Here is a 13,066-nt window from a genome sequence, read left to right as displayed (position 1 = left end):
GGGTTCAGACTTAAGTGAATTGGCATGTGGTAGAGGAATAGGTCAGTTCTTAATCACAATTTGAACTGGCTCCATGCATTGGCCTCATAAGTTTATTAGTTCTAGGAGCAGAATGAGGACATTCGGCCCATCAAGTCTACTCCGCCATTCAATCATGGCTGATCTACCTTTCCTTCTCAACCCCGCACTCCTGCCTTCTCCCCATAACCCCTGACACCCGTACTAATCAAACATCTGTCAATCTCCACCTTTGACTTGGCCTCCACAGCCTTCAGTGGCAATAAATTCCACGGATTCACCACCCTCTGGCTAAAGACATAGAAACATAGAAACATAGAAAATAGGTACAGGAGGAGGCCATTCGGCCCTTCCATTCATTGTGATCATGGATGATCGTCCCCAATCAATAACCCGTGCCTGCCTTCCCCCCATACCCCTTGATTCCACTAGCCCCTAGAGCTCTATCTAACTCTCTCTTAAATCCATCCAGTGACTTGGCCTCCACTGTCCTCTGTGGCAGGGAATTCCACAAATTCACAACTCTCTGGGTGAAAAAGTTTTTTCTCACCTCAGTCTTAAATGGCCTCCCCTTTATTCTACTGCGGCTGGGAAAGATTGTTAAGTGGTACCACGAGGAGATTAGAAAGGCAAGGGGTTCTGAAGAATGAGCCATCTCGAAGGCACTCTGGTGAGTTACATCGTATCTTCAGGGAAAACCAGTGCAGAACTACCAACGTGATAAAAATGAACAAACACTCTCATATCCTAATGTAAATGAACCTCGGTGAATTTTGTAATCTACACTGAAATGCAGTTTCAGATTCATGTAATGGGGTGAAAATAATGCAAATGTCCTTTGATTGTTCTCCGATCTAATGAGAGTTTGTAAATATATGTTGAGAGTCTCGAAACCATTAAAATGCAAGCTATCACATTCATTATAGTTAAGGGTCTGTCCCACTTTAACGACCTAATTCACGACCTCTGCTGAGTTTGCCCTTGACTCATACTCGCAGCATGGTCGTCACTAGGTCGTAGGAGGCCGTAGGTAGGTCATGATGCTAGTCGTAGGTACTCGTGGCATCAAGTAGGTCGGGGCGTTTTTCTAGCATGTTGAAAAATGTCCACGAGTAAAAAAGGTTGTGAATTAGGTTGTGAAAGTGGGACAGGCCCTTTACTTTGCAGAAACCCTTCACACACTTGCAGGTGACTGCACCCGGGAAACCAGTCAATTGCCATTGCCTCTGCTGTTCGGGAAGGGCTGGGTGTGTGTATGAAGGATGCTGGTTTAAACCAAAGATAGACACAAAATGCCAGAGTACCTCAGCGGGACAGGCAGCATCTCTGGAGAGAAGGGCTGTGTGGAGAGGAGAGTGGGAGGCTTAATAATCAGTATTCTCATCTGTCTGCTCCATGCTTCTAATCACTCGACAAACTCCTGGGAGATTGAAGTCATGCTTACAAAGGTTCAAGTCTAGGTCAGCAAGGTTCAGAGGGAGATCAATAGTATTTTGAATGGGGAAATAGCGTTTCAAGAGCATTCCTAAAGGTTCAGTCATTTTAATTCCTTTGGAGTGGTTTTAAGAGCTTGAGTTATTATTCTGTAGCTGGCATGTTCTTTATATCATCCATATAAGCAATGAGTACCTGCAATGTAACGACTTGCAAGCAATTCTACTGTCCACACTCTGATCTGTGTTGCCCATTCCCCCTGTGTTGATCGGTCCACAGTAACTTGCCTTATGGGTGAGGGAAGAGTGGGGTGTCTTTTAATAGATCCTACAGGATGTATGTTTTTCGTTTTGGAGATACAGTGCGGAGACAGGCCCTTCGGCTCACCAAGTCCGCACAGACCAGCGATCCCCATACACTAGCGCACACTACACACGAGGGACAATTTACAATTTTTACCCTAGCCAATTGACCTACAAACCTGTGCGCCTTTGGAGTGTGGGAGGAAACAGGAGAGCCTGGAGAAATCACACGCAGTCACGGGGAGAACGTGCAAAAATCCATGCAGACAGCACCTGTAGTCAGGATTAAACCCGGGTCTCTGGCGCTGTAAGGCAGCAACTCTACCGCTGCACCACCGTGCCATCCTAGTATGTAGCGGAGACTGGAGGATTGTTAACTATTACCACCCATGATTTTCCTCCTCACATCAGGGAGCAAAAGTGTTGAGCTGAAGGTGGACTTCATAGACAGGTGGATATAGGAGCAGATTTATGCCATTTGGACCATCAAGTCTGTTCCGCCATTCGATCATGGCTGATCTATTTTTCCTTCTCAACCCCATTCTCCTGTTTTCTCCCCCAGGCAGACAAAACCAGGGCAAAAATCAAAAAGGGCCACTTTTCAACATAATTGTATAAGGGGTAAGAGTGTTGTAAAAACAAGCCTGAAGGCTTTGTGTCTCAATGCAAGGAGCATTCGTAATAAGGTGGATGAGTTGAATGTGCAGATAGCTATTAATGACTATGATATAGTTGGGATCACGGAGACATGGCTCCAGGGTGACCAAGGCTGGGAGCTGAACATCCAGGGATATTCAATATTCAGGAGGGATAGAGAGAAAGGAAAAGGAGGTGGGGTAGCGTTGCTGGTTACAGAGGAGATTAACGCAATGGAAAGGAAGGACATTAGTTTGGAGGATGTGGAATCGGTATGGGTAGAGCTGCGAAACACTAAGGGGCTGAAAACGCTGGTGGGTGTTGTGTACAGGCCACCTAACAGTAGTAGTGAAGTTGGAGATGGTATCAAACAGGAAATTAGAAATGCGTGCGACAAAGGCAAAACCGTTATAATGGGTGACTTCAATCTACATATAGATTGGGTGAATCAAATTGGCAGGGGTGCTGAGGAAGAGGATTTCTTGGAATGTATGCGGGATAGTTATCTAAATCAACATGTAGAGGAACCAACGAGAGAGCAGGCTATTTTAGACTGGGTATTGAGTAATGAGGAAGGGTTAGTTAGCAGTCTTGTTGTACGTGCCCCCTTGGGCAAGAGTGACCATAATATGGTTGAGTTCTTCATTAGGATGGAGAGTGACATTGTTAATTCAGAAACAATGGTTCTGAACTTAAAGAAAGGTAACTTTGAGGGTATGAGACGTGAATTGGCCAAGATTGACTGGCAATTAATTCTAAAAGGGTTGACGGTGGATATGCAATGGAAGACATTTAAAGACTGCATGGATGAATTACAAAAATTGTTCATCCCAGTTTGGCAAAAGAATAAATCAGGGAAGGTAGTACATCCGTGGAAAACAAGGGAAATCAGGGATAGTATCAAAGCGAAGGATGATGCGTACAAATTAGCCAGAAAAAGCAGCATACCGGAGGACTGGGAGAAATTCAGAGACCAGCAGAGGAGGACAAAGGGCTTAATTAGGAAAGGAAAAATAGATTATGAAAGAAAACTGGCAGGGAACATAAAAACTGACTGCAAAGTTTTTATAGATATGTGAAAAGAAAGAGATTAGTTAAAACAAATGTAGGTCCCTTGCAGTCAGAAACAGGTGAGTTGATCATGGGGAACAAGGATATGGCGGACCAATTGAATAACTACTTTGGTTCCGTCTTCATTAAGGAAGACATAAATAATCTACCGGAAATAGCAGGGGACCGCGGGTCACAGGAGTTGGAGGAATTGAGTGAAATCCAGGTTAGCCGGGAAGTGGTGTTGGGTAAATTGAATGGATTAAAGGCCGATAAATCCCCAGGGCCAGATAGGCTGCATCCCAGAGCACTTAAGGAAGTAGCTCCAGAAATAGTGGATGCATTAGTAATAATCTTTCAAAACTCTTTAGATTCTGGAGTAGTTCCTGAGGATTGGCGGGTAGCAAACGTAACCCCACTTTTTAAGAAGGGAGGGAGAGAGAAAACGGGGAATTACAGACCAGTTAGTCTAACATCGGTAGTGGGGAAACTGCTAGAGTCAGTTATTAAAGATGGGATAGCAGCACATTTGGAAAGTGGTGAAATCATTGGCCAAAGTCAGCATGGATTTACAAAAGGTAAATCATGTCTGACGAATCTTATAGAATTTTTCGAGGATGTAACTAGTAGCGTGGATAGGGGAGAACCAGTGGATGTGGTGTATCTGGACTTCCAGAAGGCTTTCGACAAGGTCCCACATAAGAGATTAGTATACAAACTTAAAGCACACGGCATTGGGGGTTCAGTATTGATGTGGATAGAGAACTGGCTGGCAAACAGGAAGCAAAGAGTAGGAGTAAACGGGTCCTTTTCACAATGGCAGGCAGTGACTAGTGGGGTACCGCAAGGCTCAGTGCTGGGACCCCAGCTATTTACAATATATATTAATGATCTGGATGAGGGAATTGAAGGCAATATCTCCAAGTTTGCGGATGACACTAAGCTGGGGGGCAGTGTTAGCTGTGAGGAGGATGCTAGGAGACTGCTGGGTGAGTGGGCAAATGTTTGGCAGATGCAGTATAATGTGGATAAATGTGAGGTTATCCATTTTGGTGGCAAAGACAGGAAAGCAGACTATTATCTAAATGGTGGCCGACTTGGAAAAGGGGAGATGCAGCGAGACCTGGGTGTCATGGTATACCAGTCATTGAAAGTAGGCATGCAGGTGCAGCAGGCAGTGAAGAAAGCGAATGGTATGTTAGCTTTCATAGCAAAAGGATTTGAGTATAGGAGCAGGGAGGTTCTACTGCAGTTGTACAGGGTCTTGGTGAGACCACACCTGGAGTATTGCGTACAGTTTTGGTCTCCAAATCTGAGGAAGGACATTATTGCCATAGAGGGAGTGCAGAGAAGGTTCACCAGACTGATTCCTGGGATGTCAGGACTGTCTTATGAAGAAAGACTGGATAGACTTGGTTTATACTCTCTAGAATTTAGGAGATTGAGAGGGGATCTTATAGAAACATAAAATTCTTAAGGGGTTGGACAGGCTAGATGCAGGAAGATTGCTCCCGATGTTGGGGAAGTCCAGGACAAGGGGTCACAGCTTAAGGATAAGGGGGAAATCCTTTAAAACCGAGATGAGAAGAACTTTTTTCACACAGAGAGTGGTGAATCTCTGGAACTCTCTGCCACATAGGGTAGTCGAGGCCAGTTCATTGGCTATATTTAAGAGGGAGTTAGATGTGGCCCTTGTGGCTAAGGGGATCAGAGGGTATGGAGAGAAGGCAGGTACGGGATACTGAGTTGGATGATCAGCCATGATCATATTGAATGGCGGTGCAGGCTCGAAGTGCCGAATGGCCTACTCCTGCACCTAATTTCTATGTTTCTATGTTTCTATAACCTTTGAGGCCCTTATTAATCGAGCACCTATGAACCTCTGAATCTCCACCCCATTCCTGGTCCTCTCTCCCTTCCCTGTACCCTTCCCTCCCTCCACCCAGCTTTCTCTCTCTCTCTCTCTCTTACCCATCTCTCTTTTTTATTTTTTTCTCTCTCTACCTTGTTCTCCTCGCTCCTCTCCCTTTTCCCGTCTTTCTTCAGACTTTGGAGATACGGCTGGGAAACAGGCCCTTCGGCCCACCGAGTCCACGCCGACCAGCAATCACCCTGTACACTAGCACTATCCAACACACGAGGGACAATTTGCAATTTTTACCGAAGCCAATTGACCTCCAAACCTGTGCGCCTTTGGAAAGTTGGAGGAAACCGGAGCACCTGGAGAAAACCCACGTGGTCACAGCAAGAAAAAGTACAAACTCCGTACAGACAGCACCCTTAGTCAAGATCAAACCCGGGTGTCGGGAGCCGTGAGGCAACAACTCTACTGCTGCTCCATCGTGCCGACCCTTATCTCTGACTTTTCCTCTCTCCTCTCCACGTCCCTGCTCTTTGTTCCTCTCACCCATGCTTTGTATCTCTGACTTACACTAGAAGGCAATTTAGGCAACATTCCTATCTGAGCGAAACAGTCTGTTTACACTCAATTGCATTTATAAGCCTATTGCACAGTTGTAACACTGATAACTGATATTTTTGTAAAGCACTATACGCCAATAAAACCCAACACATCAATTGGATTAACTCAGAAAGGCATTTAAACGACATTGTTGCTTTTTAAAGATATGTTTTAATCACAGCATGAATGGAAAGTTATTTTCTCTTGCGTTATTGAATGTGTCTTGTTACAAGGTCACTGCCTCTTTGACCACTTGAAAGCTTTCTGGATGAGACCTCTTCATTAAATGCCCATATTTGATGTTGAACCTAAGATATTATTTCCTGTAAGATAAATCCCTTCAAAGTAAAATAAATCACTTTGATTATAGATTAACTAGAGGTGCACTCCTTATCGGCCAATAATATTTAAGGTCCCTGCCCTATTTCATGGGAAAGACCTTTACTGAAGAAACACAGCGAGTCTCTGAGTTTTTCACTAATACCCACTTAACATGTTGAGTGCTGGACTGTTTGGTGTCGTTTTCAGTGTAAGTAAAATAAACAAAAATAGGGACGGCATGGTGGCACAGCAGTAAAGTTGCTGCCTTACAGCGCCAAAGACCCAGGTTCGATCCTGACTACAGGTGCTGTCTGTACGGAGTTTGCACGTTCTTCCCGTGACGTGCATGGGTTTTTCTCCGAGAACTCTGAATTCCTTCCACACTCCAAAGACGTACAGGTTTGTAGGTTAATTGGCTGGGTATAAATATAAAATATAGATTCAGAGGTTCATAGGTGCTCGATTAATAAGGGCCTGAAAGGTTATGGGGAGAAAGCAGGAGAATGGGGATGAGAAGGAAAAATAGATCAGCCATGATCGAATGGCGGAACAGACTTGATGGGCCAAATGGCATAAATCTGCGCCTATATCCACCTGTCTATGAAGTCCACCTTCACCTCAACACTTTTGCTCCCTGATGTAAGTAGGAAAATCATTGGTATAAATATAAAAATTGTCCCTAGTGGGTGTAGAATAGTGTTAATGTGCGGGGACTGCTGGTCGGTGCAAACTCAGTGGGCCAAAAGGTCTATTTCTGTACCTCTAAACTAAAATAAAGATTCAAACTATCTTCAACTTGGTTAGTGATCTCCTGCATGTCATGAAGGCTTCTTATGACGATAAACTGGATGATCAGCCATGATCACATTGAATGGTATTGCTGGCTCGAAGGGCCGAATGACCTACTCCTGCACCTATTGTCTATTGTCTAACACCCAACAATCAGCAAATTCTGAAGATAGACACTAAGTTCTGCAGTAAATGAGTGGGTCTCGATCAGTCGAGCATCTCTGGAGAAAAAGGATGGGTGACGATTCGGAGCAGGACCTTTTTTCAGATTGAAAGTAGAGGGGAGAGAACTGGTGGTAGGAAAAGCTCGGGAAAAAACTAATTGGGCCCTTTCCTGTTCTCTCCCCTCAGTCTGAAGAAGGGTCCCAATCCGAAACATCATCTATTCCTTTTCTCCAGAGATGCTGCCTGACCCGCTGAGTTACTCCACCACTCTGTGTCTATCTTCGGTATCTACCAGCATCTGCAGTTCCTTTCCACACATTTAATCTGTGAATTTTTCTATTTTCAGATATTAACTTTCAATTGACCCAATGGTACACCTGCTGCATATATCAGTCCATGGTTTGCACAGGTTGATAAGTGATTCCCCATCTTTTGGGGACCTCAGTTTTGGAACAGCACTTTAATTGGGGTTTAAATGCTTTCAGCGTTGCCTCAATAAATGAAAATATAAAGAAACACTGATGGTGGAAATTTGAAATTAAAACAGAGAATGCAAAATACATTCAGCAGTTGAGGCAACACCAATGGAAAGAGAAACAAGGTGAACAGTCAGGTCCGAGACCCTTTACCCGTTCTGACAAAGAGTCTTAGGTCTGAAACATTGATTGATGAAAATTATAGCATGGGAACAGGCCCTTCAGCCCTTCGAATCCACACCGCCCATCCGTTCACTCTAGTTCGATGTCATCCCACTTTCTCATCTACTCCCTACACAATTTTACAGCGGCCCAATTAACCTACAAACTCACCCATCTTTGGGATGGGGAGGAATCCAGAGCACCTGGAGGAAACCCACAGTCTCATGGAGAACGTACAAACTCCACACAGGCAGCACACAAAGTCAGGATCGAACCTGGGTTGCTGGTGCTGTGAGGCAGAAGCTCTAGCAACAGTACCACTGTGCTGCCCCACAGTTTCTCTTCCCACAGATGTTGCCTACTTTAGTTATTTTAAAACTATTTTAGTTGTGTTTCTGTAGATTTTAAATCAATAATGAAAAAGTAATCAACTCAAGTCTTTTATTCCATTCTTAAGGCATTGTTATGTTTTACAATTTCATTGCTTCAGGTGAAGTTTAGTATGAGTTACGTGAAAATATAAGCACCAATAATTTGTGCCTAATTTCAACAGATGAAAACATTAGTGCACGCCTGTCTTTTGAATTCCTTCGAAAGGTTTCCAAAAAGTAGGTACAAAGTCTAACAAGATTTTTTTACACTTAAGCCTCGTGGCTTTCAACAAATCTGCAGCAGTGGTCGCAACTATCAGAGATGATAGGTCAATGATTTCTCTATATTATGTTGCGGAGATTCAGCTGTGGAAGACCCTGATGGTTAGATTCTTGGCTATCAAGGCCATCAAGGCATTTAGATTCATTGCAACAAGATGATGCAGGGATGAAACATCTTACTGAATGAAGGAGCAGGCACAAGGAGCCAAGCATCCTCCTCCCGGTCTTCCCTTGTGTTGCCAATCTGCAATGTTACATCAGCACCTGTAAATCAAGCCAGCTCCATTTTAGTACAGTTTAGTTTAGTTTAGAGATACGGCATGGATCCGGCGTTCAACGATCCCCGTTCACAAAGACTATCCTACACACACGAGGGACCATTTACAATCATATTGTCAATTAACCTAGAAACCTGTACGTCTTTGGAGTGTGGGAGGAAACGGGAGATCCCGGGGAAAACCCCCACAGGTCATGGGGAGAACGTACAAACTCCATGCAGTCCGGATCGAACCCGTCCCTGGTGCTGTCAGACAGCAACGTTACCGCTGAGCCACTGTGCCGCTTGGTTTCTGCAATACATCTAGCTGACCTGACCGTGTTGGATTGGGCAACGTGGAATTCATTTAAGATTCAAGATTCAAGAGTTTATTGTCATGTGTCCCTGATAGGACAATGAAATTCTTGCTTTGCTTCAGCACAACAGAACATAGTGGCATTGATTACAGAACAGATCAGTGTGTCCATATACCATTGAATAAATATATACACACATGAATAAATAAACTGATAAAGTGTAAATAAACCAATAATGGGCTATTAATGTTCAGAGTTTTGTCCGAGCCGAGTTTAATAGCCTGATGGCTGTGGGGAAGTAGCTATTCCTGAACCTGGTCGTTGCAGTCTTCAGGCTCCTGTACCTTCTACCTGAAGATAGCGGGGAGATGAGTGTGTGGCCAGGATGGTGTGGGTCTTTGATGATGCTGCCAGCCTTTTTGAGGCAGCGACTGCGATAAATCCCCTCGATGGAAGGGAGATCAGAGCCGATGATGGACTGGGCAGTGTTTTCTACTTTTTGTAGTCTTTTCCGCATTCAACGATATGTTGCAACTGAGTTCGACCTGGGACTGAATGACATCCAAATGCAACAACCCACCCCATTAAAAACCAAGATGTGGTTAATGATACTTTTTTAAAAGAACGGATCTCCTGGTGTGAGCCATTCTGCTGAGAAAGCTGTCGGATCTGCAGACCCGCAATGATTAATCACACTTGCATGTGATGAGAATATATTCCTGACGGACGATTCAGAGCTTAATGGTCACCGATTCTTCAAATATTCCACGAGTGACAAAGCAGGGCATCCAAAAGTCGTCCTTATTATAAATTAGACGCAAGTAAAAGGAGGTTGCTAGTAAACTGCATCACTCTGAGGACGCAGCCCTGCATTATATCACCGCTGATGTCAAACAGAAATCGCTGGAAAGGTCGCAGTGCAGTGATTACACTTTGACCTTCGATGATTTGAATTGCGAACAATACTCCAGGTATTGGCACGGGGTGAAGGATTGCACCCTAGCTACTTCCCCAGAACAACCCCGATTCCATTTAATTAGATAAGGCAACATCAAAAAGAAGTCTCCAATGATTAACAGAAGGTGGAAGGAGAAGGTTTATGACCTTTCCTCCTACACACCTTATCATCCCATATGTTTTTTTTGTAGAATATTTTCATCCTTTTTTTATTACTGAAACCTTGATTTGCTTTTTAAATTTGCTCATTTTCTGTTTGGGGCCATGGTCAATAACACAGAAACAGAATGAATCAATATGGATTGAGCTGTGATTATGCAGTCAGTATTTTGAATTACAATCTCTCTCCCTCTTTCCCTGGAGTTAAATTGGACCCTCCGGGACTGGTGTTACCGATATGACAGTGAGGAAGAAATTAATGCTGCTCTCAATCATTTCTAACCATTAGTTACCATGAGAATACTTTCAGTATTAGTGAAGGAGTAATATCTCCCTATTTGTAGAGGAAAAAAAACTAATGAATGACCCTAGAGCTTAAAAAGAAACTGGTTCAGATCTCGTATAGTCTTTTTAAAATTCCTAATGCTAATGTCCCTGTGAAGATGCAGTTATATGGAGGCCATTTCAAGCTAGAAGCTTCAATTGGTGAAGGATAGATGTTAATAATGCTTTGGGCACGTTTGTTAGCACTCACTCACAATCAAATGCATGCAAACACGCGGGCACACACACACAAACCCATACACATATACTCATACACAAACCCATACAGATACACATACACGCGTACACACACACACACGCTCGCACACACACCCATACACAGACACAGACACACGCACACAAACCCATACACAGATACACACACACACACACACACACACCCATATACTCATACACAAACCCATACAGATACACATTCACACACACACACACACACACACACACACACACACACACACACACACACGCACGCACGCACGCACGCACGCACACACACACACACACACACACACACACACACACGCGCACACACACACAAACCCATACACAGATACACATACACATGCACACAGACAAAAATACACACACATGTGTAAAATCATGAGAGAATCGATCAGGTAGACGCACAGAATCTCTTGCCCAGAGTAGGTGAATCGAGGGCTAGAGGACAAAAGATCAGAAGGAGAAAAGATTCAATCAGAATCTGAAGGGTAACTTTTTCACACAAAGGGTAGTGGATGCATGGAACAAGCTGCCAGTGGAGGTAGTTGAGGCAGGGACTATACCAATGTTTATGAAACAGTTAGACAGGTACATGGATAGGACAGGTTTGGAGTGATATGGACCAAACGTGGGCAGGTGGGATTAGTGCAGCTGGGACATGTTGGCCGGTGTGGGCAAGTTGGTTAAAGGGCCTGTTTCCACGCTGTATCACTCTATGACATCCACGCACACACACGCACACACACACACACACACACAGATACACATACACACACGCACACACACACACATCTGAACCTTTTTCTATGGTTTGCAATGGAACTTATTATTATTTAAATTATGTGAAGCGCTTTGGGGTCAATGCAAATTGGCTTAAAATGCGCTATATAATAAAGTTTACTTACTTACTTACACAGAGATACACATACACACACACACACACACACAGATACGCATACGCACACACACACACACACAAACATGAAAGCATGCAAAAATATATATACACATACATATACATGCTGACACACTTGCACTAGCAACAACTTGCATTTAACTAGGATTTTTAACATTTTAAGACAACACAAGGCACTTCTCAATGGGTTTTCGAGCAAAATGTAGATTCTGTGCGACAAAAGGATATATTAGGACAGTCTTCAAAGAATGCGGAGAGTTGTAGAGGGAAAAGATGCAGTGAAGGAATGGAGCAAGGTGGAGGATAAATGAGTGGATGAGGGACTGGTGCAGTGGGTATGGATTCAAGTTTCTGGATCATTGGGACCTCTTTTGGGGAAGGTGCGACCTGTACAGAAAGGACGGGTTGCACTTGAACTCGAGGGGGACCAATATCCTGGCGGGGGGAATTTGCAAAGGCTACTGGGGAGACTTTAAACTAGTATGGTTGGGGGGAGGGACTCAAATTGGGAAAGCTAGCAGTCAGTGTGTGAGGCAGGAGGCAGAGAATGGTAGCACTCTGACCCAAAATGTAGGGGAGAGAGAAGAAAAAGACAATAAACAGAGAATAAGAGAGGGTGGGTTTCTTAAATGTGTATATTTTAATGCTAGGAGCATTGTAAGAAAGGTGGATGAACTTAGAGCCTGGATTGACACCTGGAAGTATGATGTTGTGGCGATCAGTGAAACATGGTTGCAAGAGGGCTGTGATCGGAAACTAAATATTCCAGGATTTTGTTGCTTCAGGTGTGATAGAATTTGAGGGGCAAGAGGTGGAGGTGTTGCATTGCTTATCAGGGAAGATATTACAGCAGTGCTTTGGCAGGATAGATTAGAGGGCTCGTCTAGGGAGGCTATTTGGGTGGAACTGAGAAATGGGAAAGGGGTAGCAACACTTATAGGGGTGTATTATAGACTGCCAAATGGGGAGCGAGAATTGGAAGAGCAAATATGTAAGGAGATTGCAGATATTAGTAGTAAGCACAAGGTAGTGATTTTGGGAGATTTAAAATTTCCACACATAGACTGGGAAACACATTCTGTAAATGGACTGGATGGGTTGGAGTTTGTAAAATGTGTGCAGGATAGTTTTTTGCAGCAATACATAGAAGTACCTACTGTTAGGAAATGAGATGGGTCAGGTGGCAGAGGTATGCGTTGGGGAACAGTTCAGGACCAGTGATCACAATACCATTAGTTTCAATATAATTATGGAGAGGGTCAGAACTGGACCTAGAGTTGAGATTTTTGATTGGAGAAAGGCTAACTTTGAGGAGATGCGAAAGGATTTAAAAGGAGTAAATTGGGACAGTTTGTTTTATGGGAAAGATGTGGAAGAGAAATGGAGGACATTTAAAGGTGAAATTTTAAGAGTACAGAATCTTTATG

The 13,066-nt window shown here is 43.8% G+C and overlaps 1 protein-coding gene and 1 long non-coding RNA gene across 2 annotated transcripts in view; both read left to right on the top strand.

Annotated features, from left to right (window-relative positions):
• The window catches only part of slco3a1 (solute carrier organic anion transporter family member 3A1), a 192,725-nt gene that overhangs the window by 57,774 nt on the left and 121,885 nt on the right, over nucleotides 1-13,066 (top strand). The gene's annotated exons all lie outside the window — the stretch shown is intronic.
• Nucleotides 1,461-11,292, top strand: LOC116991488. The gene is made up of 3 exons (XR_004416800.1): nucleotides 1,461-1,472; nucleotides 4,677-4,680; nucleotides 11,181-11,292. It is a non-coding gene; the product is annotated as an uncharacterized LOC116991488 (long non-coding RNA).

This window comes from Amblyraja radiata, chromosome 34 (assembly GCF_010909765.2).
Source record: "Amblyraja radiata isolate CabotCenter1 chromosome 34, sAmbRad1.1.pri, whole genome shotgun sequence".
Taxonomy (NCBI): Eukaryota; Metazoa; Chordata; class Chondrichthyes; order Rajiformes; family Rajidae; genus Amblyraja; species Amblyraja radiata.
Note: the sequence above shows the minus strand (reverse complement) of the source record. Positions and strands in the feature narration are given on the sequence as shown.